The 13,529-nt window shown below is 52.0% G+C and overlaps 1 protein-coding gene across 1 annotated transcript in view; it reads left to right on the plus strand.

Moving 5' to 3' along the window:
- Positions 1-11,444: 11,444 nt before the first annotated feature.
- Positions 11,445-13,529, plus strand: part of SBK1 (SH3 domain binding kinase 1) — a 49,427-nt gene continuing 47,342 nt past the window's right edge. Inside the window, exon 1 of the mRNA XM_019431891.2 lies at positions 11,445-12,245. The gene's annotated coding sequence lies outside the window, so the exon portion shown is untranslated. The remainder of the gene's footprint in view (positions 12,246-13,529) is intronic.

The raw sequence follows: 13,529 nt of genomic DNA on the forward strand, positions 1-13,529 counted from the left end.
ATTTTCAACCCCTTTCAACTGGATCTGCACCCTTAATTTTTTATTTTATTATTATTATTATTATTATTATTATTATTATTTTATCCCATTAACTTTTAAAAGGTTAGGTAAGGGGCACCTGGGCGGCTCAGTCAGTGGAATGTCTGACTTCAGTCCAGGTCATGATCTCGAGGCATGTGAGTTCGCTGCTGTCAGCACAGAGACCTCTTCAAATCCTCTGTCCCCCTCCCTCTCTCCCCTCCCCCGCTCACGCTCTCTTTCTATCAAAAATAAACATTTAAAGAAATAAAATAAAACTTAAAAAAAAGAGTAGACAATTCACCAGGTTTTTTTTTAATTTTTAATGTTTATTTACCTTTGAGATAGACACAGCGCGAGCAGGGGAGGGACAGAGAGGGAGGGAGACACAGAGTCCGAAGCAGGCTCCAGGCTCTGAACTGTCAGCGCAGAGCCCAATGAGGAGCTTGAACCCACAAACCATGAGATCATGAGCTGAGCTGAAACCAAGAGTCAGACCCTGGACTGACTGGGCCACCCAGGTGCCCCACTTCATTTTTTTTATAGCAGCAAAATATTCCATTTATGTATGTACCATAGTTTATTTAATCTGTGCCCTATTGGGCTATTTCCAGTCTCGTGAGAAAAAGAAAAGCAACAATGATCAACCAGCCCTCCCCCTGCACACACACACATTTTCAACCATGCCAAGTCGCTCTAGAGCGTAAATCCCCAGAAGTGAGACTGCCAAGTCAAGGATAAATGCACCAGTAATTTTGACAGATAATGACAAACTGTCAATCACAAGAATTGTACAAATGTGGAACCCCCCCAGAAATGTACATAAGCGCCTCCCGAGAGTCAAAAGGAGAACGACAAGCTGGGGGAAAATATTTGTCACTCAAATTGCAAATGAAGGGTTCTTCTGGCACACCTGGGTAGCTCGGTGGGTTAAGTGTCTGACCGTTGATTTCCGCTCAGGTCATGATCTCACAGTCATGAGATCGAGCCCTGCATTGGGCTCTGTGCTGACAGCACAGAGCCTGCTTGGGATTTTCTGTCACTCCCTGTCTCTCTCCCTCTCTGCCCCTGCCCTGCTCACGTGCTCGCTCTCAAAATAAATAAATAAACTTAAAAAACAAACAAACAAAAAACAAATGAAGGGCTCTTCTGCCTAATACGTGCAACTCTTAAAATCAACAACAAAAAGACCAATGACCCAATAGAAAAATGGATTACAAACATAAAAAAGAGAGTCTCTAAAGAAAAATGACCTCAAACCTATGAAGAGATGCCAAGTTCACTCATAATAAGGGAGATGCACATCGAAACCATACCAAGAGGCTATTTCTCACCTATTAAAGAGTGGCCAAAAGAAATCCAAAAGTTTGACACTTTATCATTATTCATACATTTTCCAAACGTTCTCCCTTGTTCTCTCCAGGCACTATACTATTTCTCTTCTCTTCTCCACAAGCAAACTTCTAGAAACAACTATCTAATGTCACTGCCTCCATTTGCACGCCTACCCAAAACACTAGCAAGGCAAGAGTTCCCAACGGGGGTGTGATTTTGCCCTCCAGGGGACACCAGGCTACGTTGGAAGCAATTTTGGTTGTCACAGCTTGGGGGTGGCGTGCTAACAACATCTAGTGGGTAAAGGCCAGGGATGCTGCTGAACGCCCTCCAAGGCACGTGATAGCCCCCACAGCGCAGAATTAGCCAGCCCAAATGTCAACAGTGCCAACGTTGAGATAACCAGCATTAAGATTACCCCTGGCATTCAATCCAGTGGACTTTTTCTAAGTCCTCATGTATCTTGACCCCTCATAGCATTCAGAGTGTTGACTGAGCCTCCCTCCCTCTTTTTTGAAAAGCTGACTTCTATGATGCTGGCTTCTTCCCCTCCTCCATTCCCTGCACAGGCTCATGCCCCGTATGTGGCGATCCGATCTGGGGATTCCTCAAGACCGAGGCCGGGACCCTCTGTTGCCCTCACTCCACACTGTCCCCAGTGGACATCTCACACACACACCCTTGGCTTTAATCACTGTCTGTCCAAACCTCGCCTTGGAGCTTCAGTTTTGTACCTCTGACTTCCCACTCCACAACTCCGACCAGATGCTTCCAAGGTCCCTGGCGCCCGTCAGGCCAGGTTCGCCCTCTTGGTCCCCCATTCCACCCTCAGTGACTGAGTCTAGACATGCAAGCATCCGTCTAGATATTCGAGCCAGAAGCAGGACATCATCCTCAGGGCCTTCCTCTTCATCAAGCCTCACCAAGTCCTGAGATTTGCCCTCGAAATATCTCTCTAATTCGTTCACTTCCCACTTTACCACCACCAGTCTGTTCCAGACCACCACTGGAACCCTGGACCACTGCATCACCTGTGTGGGCCCTTTACCACCACCCTGCCCCCCCACGTTGGCCTCCACTTGCTGTTAGGATCAAATCAAAACCTTTAACCTGCGGGTGTGGCCTGGTACCCGCCAGCCTGGTCTCACAATAGAAGGGGGGGGATCCCTGTCCCCGAAGATGTTACAGGAGACTTTCCAGGAACTGAGTGGCCAGCTGTGTGGCTACCTGGAGCAAGACTGGTCCAGACAAAGGACCAGGAAGTGCAAAGACCCTTGAGGAAAAAGACAAGTTGAATATCTTTCCCCACATATTTGCTGGCTATTTGTATTTCTTTATTTCAGAACTGCCAGTTCCTGGTCTCTGCTGTTTGCCCCGTTGGGTTCGTGGGGCCCTCTCTTTCTGATTTGTAAGAGCTAATTTTGTGTTAAGGATATCAGCCTTTATCTGTCATTGTTTTCGTCTTTATTGAGGCATAATTGACAAAATCGTAAGATATTTAAAGTACATGGATTACTAACTCGCTTTAAAAATAGTTGGCCGTTTGTGTTTATTCTGTTGGCAGTAGCTTTTGCCAACATTTTGCCAAAAAATTTTTAACATTTCTTTAGGGGCCCCTGGGTGGCTCAGTCGGGTGAGCAACCGACTTTGGCTCAGGTCACGATCTCACAGTTTGTGAGTTCGGGCCCCGCGTCGGGCTCTGTGCTGACAGCTCAGAGCCTGGAGCCTGCTTCCGATTCTGTGTCTCGCTCTCTCTCAATCTCTCTCTCTCTCTCTCTCCACCCCTCCCCCACTCATGCCCTGTCTCTCTCTGTCTCAGAAATAAACATTAAAAAAAAATTTTTTTAAAGAAATTTTAACATTTTTTACAGTCAAATTTGTGACTTCTGAACTTGCTTTCTGACCAGCAGGACAGTTTCCCGTTGGGATTATTTTTTTTAATTCACTCCTGTTTTCTCCTAATTCATTTATAGTTTTATTTATTTATTTTTTTTTAATTTTTTTTTAATGTTTTATTTATTTTTGAGACAGAGAGAGAAAGAGCATGAACGGGGGAGGGGCAGAGAGAGAGGGAGACACAGAATCGGAAGCAGGCTCCAGGCTCTGAGCCATCAGCCCAGAGCCCGACGCGGGGCTCAAACTCACGGACCGCGAGATCGTGACCTGAGCCGAAGTCGGACGCCCAACCGACTGAGCCACCCAGGCGCCCCTATAGTTTTATTTTTAAGTTTGAAACTTTTCCTCTGTCTAGTGTTTCCTATGATTTAACGAGTTAGGTATCCGGTAAGTGACGATCTGGATATACGTCTTTCTCAAAGAAAAGAGTAGCCTATCTTTCCCTCGCTAATTTGCAATGCCCTCATGCCAGATATTAAGCTCAAACCTACCTCTTTACCCTGCTCTGCAATGCAGAGGACAGGGCTCCGCAAACCATTTTTCTTCTGGGTTAATAGATTTTGAGGCTAGAGCATGAGGAGCACCTTCCTGCACCTGCTGCTAGGACTCTGGGGCCATGGTGATGCTAAGGGGTGGCTTGAGGGGCTTTAGCCCTCCCACCACTTCATCAGACCCTCCCCAAGTCATCCCAAATAACCATATTCTAAGTTCAATGGCACCCCTGCCCTCCATCGCTGCCTCAAAACAAACTCCTCTTCCTCTCCCAACCGGATTGCCTTCCCAAAACTGTCCGCAGAGAAATGCTAGAACTCATCTTACTCGGGTTCAGGAGGATAGATCAACAAGGCCTGAAAGGGCTGCTGTCCCAGGCCTAAGACCTGCCTCACTGAGATCTCCACACAGCTCGCCCAGCCCGTGAAACTTGTCTTTGCAAAGCTCAGTCTGACTCGGTGTACTGACTGAGAGATAGCGTTCCCAGCCCCTCACTCCCTGGTTCCTCCTCCCAGCCACATATGACTCCCGAGGAAGGACTGAGGTCTCAAGGCAAAGGCCCCTGGTGCCAGGGATTGACCCCACCTGGCTGGGAATCCCAGCCCCTCTCTGAGACCACTGGGCTTCTTCGGCAGGGGAGGGGCTCTATTGTGTACAACTCCCGAAGGGTGGACTTAAGGCTCATGGGTAGAAGGCACCCTTCCCACTACCAGCAGCCATCTCAAGAAGGAGTGAGTTCCCGTCCCTGATCTTTTTGCCTGGAGCATATTCCCTCCAGCAATAACATGACTCACCACTCATCTCCTTGAGGTCTCTGTCACTCAAGTGTCACTTTATCAGTGAGGCCATCTATGACTGCCTTATCTAAAATTGCAAACCACCCACTCCAACCCTCTTCCTTGTTTCACTTCCTTAGCCCCCACCATCCTGAGTTCTATTAATTTATCTCGCTTATTATCTGTCTCCCACCACTAGGATATAATCTTCACACAGGCAGGGAATTTTATATTTTGTTCACTACTGAATCCCTCGGGTCTAAAGTGGTGCCTGGCGCATAATAGGTGCTCAACAAATAGCCATGGAACAAATCCCTCCCAACCACCTTTAGAGAAAGTATTGTTTTTAATCCCCATAACTGGCCTTCACAGCAGCTCTGGGTTTCTAGTCCCAGGCAAGCTATGCCCAGGGCCTGTGCCCTTATCTCTACGCCATAGTGATGTCCTGAAACAGGGGAAACCTGGAAAGAGCCTAATTTCCCATCAGTAGGGGAACAGCTAAGTAAGTTACAATAGTAGGCACCCTGTAATAGCCTATAAAACCAACCTATAAACGAAGTAAGCAAATCTATATGCACTTACTAGGAACCAGCTCCAAGAAACTGTTGAGGAAAAAAATGGCAAGACCCAAATTCGTGCCATGCATGTGCATAAAAAATAAACAGGATAATTATACGCACAGTGGGTGGATATGCAGAGAAAAATTCTGAATGTATCCTGTGGAAATGATGGACAAGGAGAAAGGGGAGCTTGGGAGTCTCTAGTAGGAGGAGGACTTTGCATTCCATTTTGTATTGTTGGGATTTTATTTCTTTTTTTAAGTTCATTTATTTATTTTGAAAGAGAGAACAAGCGGGAGAGGGGCAGAGGGAGAGAGACAAAATCACAAGCAGGCTCTGCACGAACCATAGGATCATGATCCAGAGCCAGACGATTAACCAACTGAGCCACCCAGGTACCCCTGTATTGTTGGGATTTAAAATCATGAGCATGATTTACTTTTTTTCAGCATCGTAGATCTTCCACATTGTTTAAAACTCAAAAAAAAAAAAAAAAAAAAAGCTGCAGGCTTATACAAAAAGTTAGCAGTCCCCTACCCCCTACCCCTCTGTACTGCAGATCTTTTCCTAAAGGCAACAAATTCAATTCTTTGACTCTTCCTTCTGTTTGCTATTCTAAGTCTGGGTTTCTCAAACTTCAAGGAGCATGTGAATCACCTGGGATCTTGTTAAAATACAGGTTCTGATTCAGCGGGTCTGGGGTGGGTTCCAAGATTTTGCATTTCTAGCAAGTTTCCAGGTGATGCTGATGCTGCTCATCCGTGGATCACTCTTTAAATGGCAAGATTCTAAATAACATGCTAACACACCTATTTTTTTATTATTTTTTTGTTTTTTTATCTTACTTCCTAATATAGACAATGAAAATTTAGTTCTCCTCTACCCTCACTCCAGCCTCTCCCACACACATGCATCCTGTCCTCATCCTCCCAATGTAGTTATATGACGTTTTGGTTAAAATAATTTTTTAATATTTATACTATTATGCCTTGGTCGATAATACGCACACCTCAGCCACATAATATACTATGATTACATTTCCCTTATTGTCAACTTTTTGTTTTCACTGGAGTTAATAATTGCTTTATGTTTTCATTTCACCTTCATTAATGCACTCTCAAACTCTCCTGACAAAACTAAAAACTCTTCTTTATAGATTCAAGCGCACGATATACTTTAAATCTTGGAACCTCTGTCCTCTGGGTCCAATATAGATTGGTTATTCCATATATTTCCTCAACTAAAAAGACCAAGTAATGGACGGGCACACAGTTTGTGGCAGGAAGCAGGGAACAGTGTTCAGTTCCTTGGCTATAAATTAGGGCTTCATGACTACTAATTGTATCCTAACCTCCCTTATTCCTTTTAGTAATACTCTGCCCTAGTTTTTAGCTATGCATATTGTTGTGCTGATGGAGCCTGAACTTCCCAGTCTCCTTTCATGCTTGTGGGCTAAATACTTGCTGAGAGCATGAGTAGAAGTGAGGAATGCCTCTTCTGCATCACTCCATCTTCCCTCCCTCTTGAGGACTAAAATGTGAATACGGTGCTCATAAGCCAGCTTCAGCCCAGAGGACCACCTACCTCTGCGCTGTTACCTGAAGAGAAATAAATATCCACCTCGTGATAAACTGGGACCCGACCTGGATTGACACAAAACGTTTCCCTGGTGATGTAATCCACATGCTCCTTCTGGAAAGACCCTGGCGTTTTCAACAGAATGCTTAAACAACATTCACATAAACTTTAATTCAAGTAAGACCTTTTCTGGGAAGCGAGGTTCCCATCCACTCAGCTGTCAGCCAGTGGTGCTAATGATCCAGAATCAGACATTCTATTTTTCTTGTGTTACACAATGAGTATCTAACCATTCTTTTCCCTAGAATGGGGAAAGGACTCTTTGAACCAAGTTGGTTATAAGCCCCTTACCTCGTGGCAAACTTGAAGTACAACTTTGGCATTTGCTCCTAATTGACTTATCAGAAGACTTTTTTGAGCCGCTGTAATGTGGGCCCTCTTTGTTACAGTGGCTTAGTGTACCCTAAGAGAGAGAGAGAAAAGGGCCATCTTCTACCCACCCCCACTGGGCATAGAATCCCCCTTGGGTGGGGCCCTTTCCTCTTTGGGCCCCCACAAGCACTTCCCAGCGCATGGCCTGGCCAGAGTATGCACCCAGTGACTACTGAATTCGAAATCGAAATCAGGGCTAGTTGGGCCCATATTTGCTTCTTCACCAGACCATGAGGCTCATCCAAGTGATCATTCAGATCTTGAATGAAGGACTTTGAAAAATACCAGCCATACTCAGTATGCCAAAGGGGAAGGTGTTTTGTCCAAGCTTCAGAGACCCCTGTGAGAGAGAGAGAGAGAGAGAGAGAGCGAGCCGGCCCAGGAGATGGAACTTAAGTGACCAGTTACTGTTGCCAGGCATTTTATACACTCTGACTCATATAATTCTCCCAAGAGCCTGCAAGGTGGGTATTTGGAGTAAACCTCAGCAGCTTTTGCCTGCCCGCCATCCACGGGGGTAAAAACAAATAGAGAAATGAATAAAAGCCAGGAGGGGCTCTGCATGGACCAAGAACAACGATGTGTCACGAACCGAAGAGATGGGCCGATTGTGCCTTCTGCACCCCTGAGTCCTAAGTGGGAAATAAGGGGATGTCGGGGAATGTCCTCTGGGGCTTGGCTGGGGCCTGGGTGGACGGGATGGGTGAGGCCCGGCAGTCACCCTTCTCCACGTCCTGGTCCCCGGGTTCCAGAGGGCCACGGCACTAAGCTAGGAACCCAGCAGACAGGCCCTGCCGAGGATTCAAGTGTTTCCAATCAGCCAGGCGTGGGTCCTGGGTCCCCCGGGGAAGGCCTGGGTTCCTTTTTTTGGAGCCTCATTGTGTTCTGGAAACATGAAGACGTGCCAAAAACAACCTTACGAAGACCGAGGGGTATCTTAAACGTTCACCCTTGCCTAATCAACGCTTTTAACACACACACAAATACAGGGCAAAACAGTTGTTCCGTTCACAAGGTAATTACAGGATTCATAAAGGATATTGACTCAGGGCATCCCATGGGATGCTGTGGGGAGGATGTGGTCTGAGCTGGGACAGTAAGACATGCTCGTAATGTCCCACGAATGTTCCTGGGCCTCAGTCCTGTCAGGGAAATTGTCATGCCTGAATACAGAACTGCACGTAGAAATCATATCAGAAGTCTCTTCGGGGTGGCGGGGGCGGGGAAGAAGCGTCTTCAAGAATGCAAGGCCTGGACAAGCAACCCTCCATGCCTGAGGCAGGTCTGTGAGCCTGGCCTGAGCCCAGGAGGATGACCGGGGCTGACCCTGAGGCCAGGACAGGGGAAGGCGCCCCCAGACTACAAACACAGGGGCCCAGGGCTGCAGGCCTGACTCTGGCACCCACAAGCTGGTGAGGCTGCCTCTGCTGACGTCCTTCTGGCCCATAGGTCTGGAATACGGGTCATCCCTTTTGCAGCGAATGGTTGACTTAAGGGCGCAGACCCTCCGAGATGCTTGGGGCAGAGTTTGGAGCTGCCGGGTCCCTAATCTTTCCTCCCCAGGTCGGAATCAGAAGAGGGTAGAGAGGGAAAGGTGGGGTCTCAGGCCCCTGAAAACTTGGTCTGACCCTCCAACCCCACCCCCCAGCCCAAGGGCCAGGCCCAGTCACCCAAACAGGAGACAGAGCTTCACAGCCACCGAGAATTAAAACCTATTGATTTTCCCCATTAGCTAGAGAACGCCATCCGAGTGCATTAAAACCAGGCAAAGCACCAGCATCGTGAATAATTAACGTCCACAAATGACAACCCATGGGGCCCAGGGGAGGGGGGAAGGGGCACCTAGAGGCTTGGGACACCCTGACCCCTTCTGACTCCCACCCCGGGGAGCCATAGCCTGGCCTAGCCTGCCCTCCCCTCCTCCTCCTCCGCCTTCTCCCAGAATCTTCACTCTTCCTCCTGCCTCCTCTCATTTCCTGTCTTCCCCTCAAGGAAAGACCAAGTCTCCATGGCAAGCAACCCAGGCAAACACTGAGCACTGAGGTGAGAGTCAAGGAGCCCAGCTCTGCCGTGTGTCACTGGGGGACCCCAGGGGAGTCTGCCTGTTTCTAGGCTCATTCCCTTCTCTGCGGAGTGTCAGGGTTGGCTGACTTCTAGTTAAGTCTAGAGGTCTACGGTCCCCGACAGGGACAGTGACTGGCCCAAAACATACAACAGGACTGTAGCAGAGCCCATACTAGAACCTGGGGCCTCTAGGCCATCCCCCCAGCCCAGCCTAAAAGGCAGCTTTGGGCAAATTAGAAATAAGTCACCCTCTCTGGATAGACCAGTTCCAAAAAGACACCCCTCTAGGTGGACTGATGTTAAGAAGGCACCCTTCAAGGGCGCCTAGGTGGCTCAGTGAGTTAAGTCAGCTTCTAGCTATTGATTCCGGCTCAGGTCATGATCTCCCAGTTCGTGGGTTCGAGCCCCACGTCGGGCTCTGCACTGACCATGCAGAGCCTGCTTGGGATTCTCTCTCTCCCTCTCTCTCTCTCTGCCCCTCCCCTGCTTTATGCGCTCGCTCAACTCTCTCTCTCCCTCTCTCTCAAGAATAAATAAAGTTTAAAAAATTAAAAACTAGAAGGCACTCTTCAGGCTGACCAATTAGCAAAAGGTGACCCCCCCCCCATCCACACACACACACACACACACACACGCACACCCCGTGCTGTCACGGGGCTAAAGAGACAAAGCTTGGCGGAGCAAGATAGGGCTGGATATCAGCCCCCACTCACCATCTGCCAGGATGCCCTGTGCAGTGTGCACAGCCTAAACAACGATGTGTGGGGGCTGTGTCCCCAGCCCCCACCTTTTCTTAGCCAAGAAAGTACAGCTCTGTCCTTCCAGCCAGTGGAATTCAGTTCAACAAATATAGATGTTTCCTTCCAAGCTTCTTCGCCCCCGTCCACCTCCTCAGCCCCTCAGCTGACCCAGGTTCCTGCTCCCCCCTCCGCTCCCCGCCATCCTCCACCCGCAGAGCCCCGGGAGAGGAAGCCCTGCAATGAATACCCGCCACATCTCTGACCGCCTTGCACTGGCACCATGCCCCCTTACCTATCCTTTGCTCCCTCTGCTCCTGAGGCCCCCGGAAAAACTCTGCTCACTCCTTAAGACCCAGCCCCGAGATAGTTCCTGCCTCTGGACACTTGCACCTGCTGACCCCTCTCCCTGGGTGGTCTCCCTCCAGATCTCTGGTGGCTGCCGCCTCTTCCTCCTGCTGGTCACAGCTCCAGGCCCCAATGTCACCTCCCCTGGAGGTCTTCCCTGAACACCCTACCAAACCAAGTCCCCGTCTTCAGCGTCTCCCACACCTCCCCGTTGTATTTTCTCATAGCCCGGTTCACACTGCAAATGTATTTCTCCTTTGTTTCCTGATGTTTCCGGGGCCGCTGTGAATGGTTCCGTGGGTTGTAAGTTGCAGAGAAGGTGAGTGGGGCTGAAACCCAGCCTGTGAGGGGCACCGCACACTGGTGCTAGACGGCTGCCCCTGCCTCGTTCTAATCCACACACCGGCTCCACGTAGATGGGCTGTGGCCCACTGGCCTCCCACCGGCATATGCAAGCCCCGCCCCCCCCAAGGCAGGAACAGTGTCTGCCTTCTTCACTGCTAGGTCCCCAGCACCCAGCACAGTGCCTGGCACACAGATGCTTGAAACATTTTTCAAGCAAGCGAATTCGACCCAGATTCCCCTACTCCCACCCTATTCCCATGCTCCTCCGTAGGACGTCCGAGTGCAGGGAATCAGTCTCTGGGTCCCGTGGGAGCTGCATGCGGTTCAACTGGGGGGCCTCCCCTCCCCGCCCCGCCCCCCAAGCCAGCGAGAGAACCGGACCCAAAGTCAGAGATGGTGGCTGTTCAGGGAATGGGGCGGGAGAATCCAGTGGCTTGAGGGGTGGATGTGTGAGCCGAGGAGTCCCGGAGATACTCCCTTCAGCTCAGAGCCCTGTCCATCGCAGGGGTGCTGTCCGGAGCCCCCAGTCCCCCCTGGCTCCCCGGAGGAGGGGCGTATGGAGGGTGCAGGTGGCCCAGGCACGCTGACCGAGATCCCAACGGCCCCGTGCTGCACCGAGACTCGTGGGCAGGAGGTGGAGGCATCTGAGAGGGTCCTGCCGAGAAGCGAGAAGCGAGCCAGGCTCAGGTGGGGGCGGGACTGAGGCGCCGCCTTTTCTTCTGTCCCCCCCCACCTCCACGCCTGCCCCGCCCCGGCGGCCTCCCCAGCTCTGGCAGGGAAGGAGTTAACCTCCAGGCTTCTCAGCGTGAAAGTGGAGCTATTAATACCCACAGCCAAGCGGTCTGCCAGAGCAGCCACTGGAGTCGGAGGGAGCAGGGAGCAGGCAGCGGAGGGAGGTGAGCTCCGGGCAGAAGCCGGAGCCAGAGCCAGGACTCCGAGGGCCAGAACTTTTCTTGGGGCCGGCGTGGGTGCCGTGCCAGCCTCACGCGGGCCTCACCCCCCCTGGAGCCTCGGGTCCCGATCCTCTGTCCTGGAGGCCACCCACGCCACCCACCCCAGGAGGGAAGAACAAACTTTCTCAGGGAAGCCACCTCTGCTGCCGTCTGGACAGGGAGGAGCAGACGTCTGGACAGACAGATGAACAGACGGACAGGGCGTCCGCCAGCCTGCCCTCCCGGTCCCGGCTCTGACAGGCGGCAGCACAGCGGGTGGCCGGGGAGCCGAGGGCTCCGCGAGGGGCAGCGAGGGGCCCTGCCGGACCTTTGTCTCCCAGCAAGCCACCTCTGAGCCCAGGCTCCGGCCGGAAGCCACTTGGCCGGGCCCAGCCCTGCGGGGCAGGACGGGCGTTCCCATCGGACGGAGCCACAGGCTCTCCCACCCACCGAGGCGACGGGTAACCTGAGCGAAAAGGCACAGGTGGCAGGTGGGCAGGCGCAGGGCCCCGAGGCCAACCGGCTGCTGACCCTGGAGCGCTCTGGCTCGGGCACCCCTGCCCAGGCCGGGGACGATGCCGCCGAGGCCACCAGCAGCCACCCCTGCCCCGTCCTGGAGCTGCCGCCAGCCTGGCCCCTGGGCTGTGGGACCGAGGATGTCCCAGCCTTTTGCTTCGTGTGCTTCCACAAGGAGGAGGAGGAGGAGCTTCTGGAAGAGGTCCCACTGCAGAGGTCAGTGCTGGGGCGGGGGTGGGTGGGGGGGAGAGACAGGGCGAGGGCGAGGGGCTCGGCCCCCCAGGGCCCCGCAGACCTGCTCTGGACTCTCTGCCTGTCCACTGCCTACCACCCTCTGTCACCTCCCTGAGCCAGACAGGTCCTCACCTGGTTCTCACCACAGCTTCCGCCCTGGCTCTCCCGCTCTGGCCCCGCAGTGACTTTCCTGTCCTCTCCCGCTGCGGGCCTGACCCCCTGCTCAGAGCCCTCCGTGGCTCCCCACTCCCACAGGATGAAGTCAGCGTTTGGCGGGGTGTTCAAGGCCTGTGTGATTGGGCCGACCGCACCCACCTCATTGTGCTCTGCTCCCCTAGAGTCACCCCCCCAGGGAAAACTGCCCAGGCTTCCCTTTCCCAGGCTCCCCACCGTCCAGGCCCAGCGGCAATGCCTCCTCCTCCAGGAAGCCCTCCAGGAAGCCCCTGCCCCACCCTGAGCTGAGAGCCACCTTTCCTCCCTGCAATGCACTGACACCTGATAATATTCAGTCTTTGTTGAATTACTAAGTGAAGATGTCTGCGTGTGTGTATATATATATATATATATATATATATATACATATATGCTTGGGTGTGTGTGTGCGGAAAAGGGAGAGCGCGGCGAAGGGGTGAGAACGAAGGTTGGCGTGGCTGTGTGACTGGGCATTTGGGGGCGTGTGCGTGATTGTGCATGTGCATACATGTTTGTGGGAGTGGGTGCAAGTTCGATGTACCTGTAGGAAAAGGGTTGTGCGCTATGCCCCGGTGAGGGCTCCTGCCCCAAGGGCCATTGTCCCTTTTGCCAGCTCTCCCCGCCCCCACCTGCAGGGAAACCCGGGCTCCAGCCAAGTGCATTACCCAAGCTGTGACCACAGACTCCGGGAATGGATGGAGAGTCTGCAGGGGACACAGGGGTCACCTCTGCTCCGGCCCAGCCCGCCCACGCCTCCATCGCTGCCTGAGTCAGCACTACCCTGGGTGGGGAGAAGGGCGGGCTGAGGGTCGACCCAGGTGCCCCTTCCGGGCCCCTTTCAGGAGGGCGAGGGTGTGGGCTCCTGCAGCCTGGACCAGGTTCCTCCCTGAATTTCTCTGTTGGACCCCAAACTATAATTATCCTTCTGTGGCCTCTGTCTCCTCATCTGTGGAATGGGAGATATTCCCTGCCATGGCTGTCAGTCCATCAGTCAGCCCCAGCCCTGGCAGGGTCACAGCCTGCTAGGGGAGACAGACATGCAAACAGATCAGCTTGGCAGAATGATGGGCGCCC

Source organism: Panthera pardus, unplaced genomic scaffold (genome assembly GCF_024362965.1).
Source record: "Panthera pardus isolate Hobbes unplaced genomic scaffold, ASM2436296v1 HiC_scaffold_5, whole genome shotgun sequence".
In the NCBI taxonomy this organism is placed as follows: Eukaryota; Metazoa; Chordata; class Mammalia; order Carnivora; family Felidae; genus Panthera; species Panthera pardus.